Source organism: Panthera uncia, chromosome F1 (assembly GCF_023721935.1).
Source record: "Panthera uncia isolate 11264 chromosome F1, Puncia_PCG_1.0, whole genome shotgun sequence".
NCBI lineage: Eukaryota > Metazoa > Chordata > Mammalia > Carnivora > Felidae > Panthera > Panthera uncia.
In genome coordinates this window covers 42326906-42334542 of record NC_064813.1, presented here as the reverse complement: position 1 = coordinate 42334542, position 7637 = coordinate 42326906, and positions in this window count along the sequence as shown.

Below are 7637 nucleotides of genomic sequence, written 5' to 3'. Positions count from 1 at the left end.
TGCAAAAGTCACAGGATTGAAATTCTAATGCTGGGCTTCCCTGTAGCCAGACCTGCGTAGTCCTGCATATTCCAAAAGCAGCAAAACCCTGCTCCTTTTGAATCTCAGCCCTCATAGCCGCCTGAGATGGGGGGCATTGAGATCAGCCAAGCCCCAAAATGGCGTGAGACACAGACGTGGCTTCACAGGACCCCTGCTATCATGATAGAAACATCACCATGGAGACCATAGCCCTCTGGTTCAGCTCAATGTTCCCACCCTCCCCCAGAGGCTGTGGTATCTCCATCACCTTGTCCACTGCCCAGGCAAGCAGCCTTCCATACTCTCTATGTGATCGGAAGTGGCGGTGGCTTACTACCAGCTTTGGAGGGTTAGGGGTGACGGTGGTGATCCCGTGGAATTTCCTGAGGCAACCGTCTGATCCAGAAGCTGCATGGATAATCGATCTCTTGACTGGAGCTGGTGATAGAAATGGCTTCGCTTTGTCAGACTCTCACTTTGAAAGGCTGTGAGGGGGTCCCCTGGGGATCCGAGCTCTGCCCATTACCCCTCTTCTCTGTCTCAGTAAAGGGCACCCTTGTCTGCCTACATATTGGAGCCGGGAATCATCCTTCAATTGGAGCCAGAGAGTGATTCCTGACACCCCTGCATTTGATCCATCGCCAAGTCCTGTTGGCTCTCCCTCCTAACTGTCCCCCCAAATGCACTTCTCTGTACCTCCACTGCCACCACCTCAGTCCAAGCCATCACCCCTTCTCGCCCTGCCCCTCTGGTCTCCTCTCTCCCCCACTCTTGCAGCCAGCTGGCTTTCCTGTTGCGGGAACGCAAGCCTGACCCTCCCTGACCACCCAGGCTGAATTAGTCCCCCGCCCCCCCCAAGACCTTCTCTGTCACATCAGTCTGTCTCATTGTCACACTCCGAAATTTTCTTGTTCGCTTCACTTGCTTGTCTGCTTTCTCCTCCTAGGACATAAGCTCTAGGAGGGCAGGAACCCCGTTACTTTATTTACCTTTAAATCCACAGCACTGAGAACACTGCCAGGCATGTGGTAGGACTCAGGAAATATTTGTTGGATGAATGAATGAATGCATGCATGAACGAATGAATGAATGAACGTTCGCTGCAGCCTCAACCTAATGACACCCATGTCCAGTCCTGCACCACTCCTGTCTTTCTCTCCAAAGCTTCTGGAGGCATTTCTCTCAGACATAAATGTCATCATGTCACTCCCCTGCTCAAAGCCCTTTGGTGACAGGCAAAGCGTTCACAGCTATTGAAGCAGAGTGAAGGGTATGTGTGACTTTCATTATATTTTCACTTTATATTTGCTTATAATTTCCTTCTGCTTGAAACTGTTTAAAATTAATTGGGTTTAAAAATTATGGAAATAAAAATTGGCCCACGCTGTCCTCAGGATAAAGCTGAGAGCTCCTGATGCCTCCGGGGCCCTTCGCTGAGCGCCCCCCACCCCTGCCAACCTGCAGCCTTGCCCCGCAGCCGTCACCCCATTGCTCTGCACACTCAGAGGATCCCCAGGAAACATCTACGCTTCTTAGTACCAGGAACAGATAGAATTCTCTGGAACAGTTATTTTGTTTTTATTTTATGAGTATGGAATGGACAATTTTTGCGTGGCTGCTAGAAAGCTAGGTCAAATTAGAAACCCTCCTGCAGATACGATAAACGTGTATACAGGCCATTAGGGCTCCCTTCTCCCTTAGCCTCGTGCTTTGCTCTGTTTTATGTTCCTGCTTGTTCTTTCTTCTTTTGCTTCCACCTTGATTATCTTTCTGTGCTGTCCTAAACTCCTGCAGAGCCTCCTTTAAGCCACGGGTATTGACCTTTCCTGGGTTTGAGGGAGAGGACTGGATCTCCAACCATGCCCTCTCCACCCGGTTTGTCTTGTCTTTTATTAACTGTGGCTGCTCCTTAGTGAGTGTTCCTGGTGCTGAATGAACCCTCTCCCCCTCCTGAGCTGTAAGCCCATCCCCTCCAGCATGTTCTCGTTCTCTCTCAAGTGTTCCTTGGAGGAAGAGCAGATCCCTGATGGTTCTTTACAGTAGGACAAGCTGCTTTCCGTTTCTCTGGCTTCCAGAGGAAAGGTGGGCTAGGACGCTGAATGAGGTTGGGACACTGTCACACCTGTGTCCCCTCCCCACCAAGAGCCCTGGGATAGGACCCTAATGCCTTGGCATAGTAACAGGGCTTTACTTACAACTCACACTTTGGAGCACTTACCCGTGGGCACTTAGTGAAAATAGTGTTTTAAACACTTGAGATGCACTAATTCAGTCCTCAATAATTCTGTGAAGAAGGTACTATTATTATATTTCCACTTTATCGACGTGAAAGCCAGGGCCCGGGGGAACAGAGCTTATAGTAAGTGGCAGGTCCAGGGCACAGAGGCAGTCTGACCGGAGAGTCTACACTCCTGACCACTCTGCATTTACCTCTCAAGGTCCTCTGGTGGCCTCTGAGCTCCTAGTTGGGACTCTGGCACTCCCAGGGCTCCTTGCCTTCCCTTCACTACTGTTCATGACCATTTCATGGAGAGACTAGGGCCAAGAACCCACAGCATCTCCCTCCCTGCGGGTGTCTCTTCTTCCAAAATGCATCTTGGCCTGCACTGTCAGGCTCGTCTTCCTGATGGCCCTGCTGTCATCACTGAGCGCCCTCTGTCAGCGGCCTCGAGGGGCAACCCATCATTGGCATCAGCGGGCCCCAGAATGGGAGGATCCTGGAGGAAGAAGGGTCCTGGGGGCCTACACCTTACTATGAAATCTTAGGGCTCTCTGGTTCAACTGTATCTATCCACTTCTCAAAGCAATCCTTTGCGGTGGCCAGCCTACTCCGTTCCTTCTCCATTTTCCTTTGTTCACGATGTGTCTTCGCCTAGGATGCCCATCCTCGTGCTTCCTGCCTACCTAGACCTTGCCTACGCGTTAGCTTGCACTCTGAATTCCACCTCCTCCAGGAAGCTTTCCCTGAACGCCTACCACCCCCCAACCAATGGTGATTTTCTTCTCTGCTTCCGAACTCCTGGGGCACCCATGGGTACCACTGTGTTGGTATTCGATTATGAACTTTGATTTACCTTTTCCCTTGCGTGTTTTTGGTTTTTCCACCTAGAACTTGATCCCTTTGAGGACGAAAAACACATTTCAGTTATCCCTCTGTCACCCACAGATTATTTCTTTCAGGTTTATGCACAATAAATCTCTGTAGGCAGGACTTACAGGACACCAGGAAGGGAGCCCTCCGGATCATGATTTGTCAGTATCCAAGGTTTGCTTTGTCTTCGTAACAGGGCTAGAGGCTAGACCTATGTTGGGTCTAGGGCCATTTTCTCTTCCTTTAAAGGTAGTCCTCACAGGAGCTCAACATGTAAAGCAGGCAGGGGTGGAGTTGTCCTGGCTGCCCTTGAGTGGGGCTGCTCTGTGCCCCCACCCCTCCATGGCAGCTTGGAGGGAATCTTGGTGCTGAAATAGTATAATTAAAAATCACTAGGGAAGGGACGCCTGGGTGGCTCAGTGGGTTAAGCATCTCGATTTCTGTTCAGGTCATGATCTCACAGTTCGTGAGATTGAGCCCTGTGAAGAGCCTATGTGGGGTTATCTGTCTCCCTCTCTCTCTGCCCCTCCCTCCCTCTCTCAAAAGAAGTAAACTTTTTTTTTTTTTTTTTTTTTAATCACTAGGGAAGATCACACCAAAATTTGCAAACTTGAGTTACTGGAAGAAGAAACTACATGCACACATTTTATTAAAAGCATATTTGCTAGTGTGTTTATAAAACAGCAATTAGGCAACTTTTCCCCCCTTTGTTTTTAAAAAAAAATTTTTTTTTAATGTTTATTTATTTTTGAGACCGAGAGAGACAGAGCATGAATGGGGGAGGGTCAGAGAGAGGGAGACACAGAATCTGAAACGGGCTCCAGGCTCTGAGCTGTCAGCACAGAGCCCAACTTGGGGCTCGAACTCATGGACCACGAGATCACGACCTGAGCTGAAGTCTGAGCTGAAGTCGGACGCTTAACCGACTGAGCCACCCAGGCGCCCCACCCCCCTTTGTTTCATACAACTTTGTTTTTGTTTTTTCTCCATTAACCTTGCTCATGCCTTATTCTCTTGAGAAGATGCTTCTGCCAGAGCCCTGACTGCATTTGATTAAACGATCTGTTTACTCCTCCGTTGTCCCCGTTAAACAGGCAGCTCCTTAACAGCAGAGACTTCGCTGTGTTTATCTTCCCATCTTCAGGCTCAGCCAGGTGCTCAGTGCATAGTAGGTGCTTGGCAACCGAACCCCCAAAGCACTGAAGTCTCTAGTTATATGGCCACCTCTCAATGAGCTAGACCCAGCTCATGGCCCCTGTGGATGATTCACCCTGAATTTTAAGGTGAAGTGGCTTTCTCCTGCTGTTCAGCCCTGCTCGCCCCTTCCCCTGCCCAGCTGTTTTGGGCTTGGGGAGTATTAGTTCATTTGATTTTTTTTCATTAAAAATTTTGTTAATGTTTAGTTTTGAGACAGCACAAGCGGGGGAGGGGCAGAGAGAGGGTGTGTGTGTAGGGGTAACACAGAATCCGAAGCAGGCTCCGGGCTCCCAGCTGGCAGCACAGAGCCCGATGCGGGGCTTGAACTCACAAACCGTAAGATCGTGACCTGAGCCGAAGCTGAACGCTTAACCGACTGAGTCACCCAGGTGCCCCTTAGTTAATTTTAATATTAGCCTAAGAAAGATTAATTAGGAAGGCAAATTTGCTCTAAAAGGTGCCATTAATTCCGAAGCCAAATAGAAGAGTTATGGGTTGTCTGCAACGCTGCTGCCTTCAAGTAGTGTGGATAATCAAGCACTGACTAGATGAATACAGAATAATTAAAGCATCAGTGCTGTGTAGACCAAACTCCAAGTGGGCTCATGGCTGAGACAAAAGATTGAGATGGAGTTCGTGCCTGTAAGAGTGAGGTCAAGGGGCGAAACATCCAAAAAGACACCCTGCCCTGGCTCTTCCAGCTCCTAAATCATTCATGAGTCATGTGACTTCCTCTGCCGCCCTCCCCCACACTGGCCTGGTCCAAGTCTGAATCCACTCTTTTCTGGACTGTTGTAAGAATTCTCCCAATAGCCTCCAGACTCTGCACTATCAACTCACATCCACTCCGAACCCACCCTAAATCGTATCGGATGCATAAACACAGAGCCCTACAGCCAGCGTCCAACAAATGTAATCTTGCCAAGTCCTACTTACAAACTTCCAAATGTGCCTAGAGGTGAAGGGTTAACTCCTCAGCACGGCTCAGAAGCTGGCCCTGACCCATCCGCTCCCCTACCGGCCCCCCCCACCCCCCACTCATTTTCTTCTTGTCTCTTCTATCACCACACTCTTAGAACAGGCTGTCCTCAGCCCCCTTGTTATAGGGCAAACGACCGATCATTCTGGAAGTCTCAGTCTAAATGAATCTTTCAACCCTAAGGGCTTCCAAATCTGGGTTTACAGGAGCACTCTGTTAACAGCTTACCTTATTTTCTCGAAATCATTTGTTTCTCTTGAAGGAGACAATGAGCTCTTTAAATGAAGGGCTGTATCTTTGTCTTCTCTTATACCAGTTTCTCTTTTTTTAACGTTATTTATTTATTTATTTATTTATTTATTTTGAGAGTGAGCAGGGGAGGGGCAGAGAGAGAGAGAGACAGAGAGAGAGAGAGAGAGAGACTTAAGCAGGCTCCACACTGAGCGCGGGGCCCAACACGGGGCTCGATCACACAACCGTGAGATCATGACCTGAGCTGAAATCAAGAATCGGACACTCAGCTGACGGAGCCACCCAGGCGCCCCTCTACCATTTTCTAATTTAGGCCAAGCATGTTGTCTGTCCTACAGGAGATGATCAATAAATATTTGTTGAAAGAGATGACTCAGTTAATGACTCCAATGATGATGCCAATTGAATTTGCACATTGAAACCCAAACGTCCTCTTTTCTCCCCTAGTCAATAGTAGATGCAGTTTGAAATATCTGGGGAAATGCCTCGGTTCTCCACTTCCTTCTGCCCGCCTAGCTGAGGCTCAGAGGCAGGTGTCTTCAGGAGGAAAGTCTAGGATAATGGCAAGTGATGCAGACTTCAGCCTGACAGCTGCTGATCTTTGCTTTAGTTGATTTCCCCCTTTGCAAATGGTTATTGGCAATTGAAACTGCAAATCTACTATCTGCTCCCCTATGTAAATTGCATTTACATTTAAATTGTGCATTCTTCCAAAGGATGGGGTTAGTAAATAACGGCAGATTAAACTTGAGGAGAGGAAATTGTGCCCCACGTCAAACCTGAGACCGAAGTGACATCTGGCTTTTACTATTTCCGTTATTTCAGTTTAATAACAGCATGTGGCATTAAGGGAAAAGAAATTGGATCTACATTTTAATGAAAAGAGGAAGCTCTCGGGGTTTAGATACCTTATCATGTTGAATACCTCGTCAATTGGCAATTAAAACTTGTTTCCCTCAAGAAATGGAATAAAATATCTTTACAGCCATGGGAGGAATAATAAACAAAAAAACAAGCTAATGCCCGGGACTTCACAGATAAAACCAAGAGAAATGGGTGCCGCAACCATCAAAACCGAGTATTTCCGGATACTGCAGAGTACAGGATTTCTTAAACAGAATAATGCTGAGAATAGAATCACGGATATGCTGGGTGGGATCTACAGGGGAATAATTTCAGACAGAATAGTTTGTGCATAATAGGAGGCTCAACCCAATCAGATCATCTGATTGAATCCTTTGTCAACCTAGCTTCTTTGAAACCGCAGAGGTCTAAGAAAATATTCTAGAAATGCCTGTTTCATCCTAATAGTCTAACTGTTTAAATGGAAGCAGTTCCACCTGCTGGCTGCTTTTTTGTCGAAAGCAATTCCGGGAAATGTAAACAAAATGCGTATGCATCCTAATAACCCAAGCCTATCATTTATTTGCTTTGATTGAAACAAATGTGTCAATTTTCCAAGTCTTTGTTTGGTGAATCCAATGTTTGGATGTTGGCAAATGTTTGCATTACATGTTTGTTTGGAAACTGATGCTCTATTCAGAAACTCTGGAGCTGTAGCCCTCAGAACCACAGCCTGGAATCATTCAATGAGCCTCCCTGACAATACACGCAAAATTGCTTAATCTTTTCCCAGAATCCGGATGGTGTTGAAATGGTAGAGTCCCATGGGCGAGTGTAAATGGGATGGCGCCTCCTGAGGAAGGGACTGGGTGTGGAAACTTTGAGGATATGGCTCACGAATAATTAGAACAATGGGAAACATTTAGACAGGACTTACTATGTGCTAGGCATATCTTGTGTATTGTACACTCCTTGACGTCCAGTAACAACCTCGTAAGGTGGGTCTGTTGTCATCCCCATTACAGAGGTGGCAAAGGAGACATAATGAGGTTAGTAACTTATCTCACCTGATGTCACCCCGCTGGTAAGAGGCAAAGCCGGGATTTGACTCCAGACAGGCTGGTTCGCTGTCCGTGTAACCCTTTCAGGTGACTCCCTCCCACTCCTGGCATTTAATTAAGACAGTGTGTTTTCCCGTACTTACATTTCATCTTACATAATTGTTTTTAAAGTCTCAGCGGTCTTTTTAAAAAG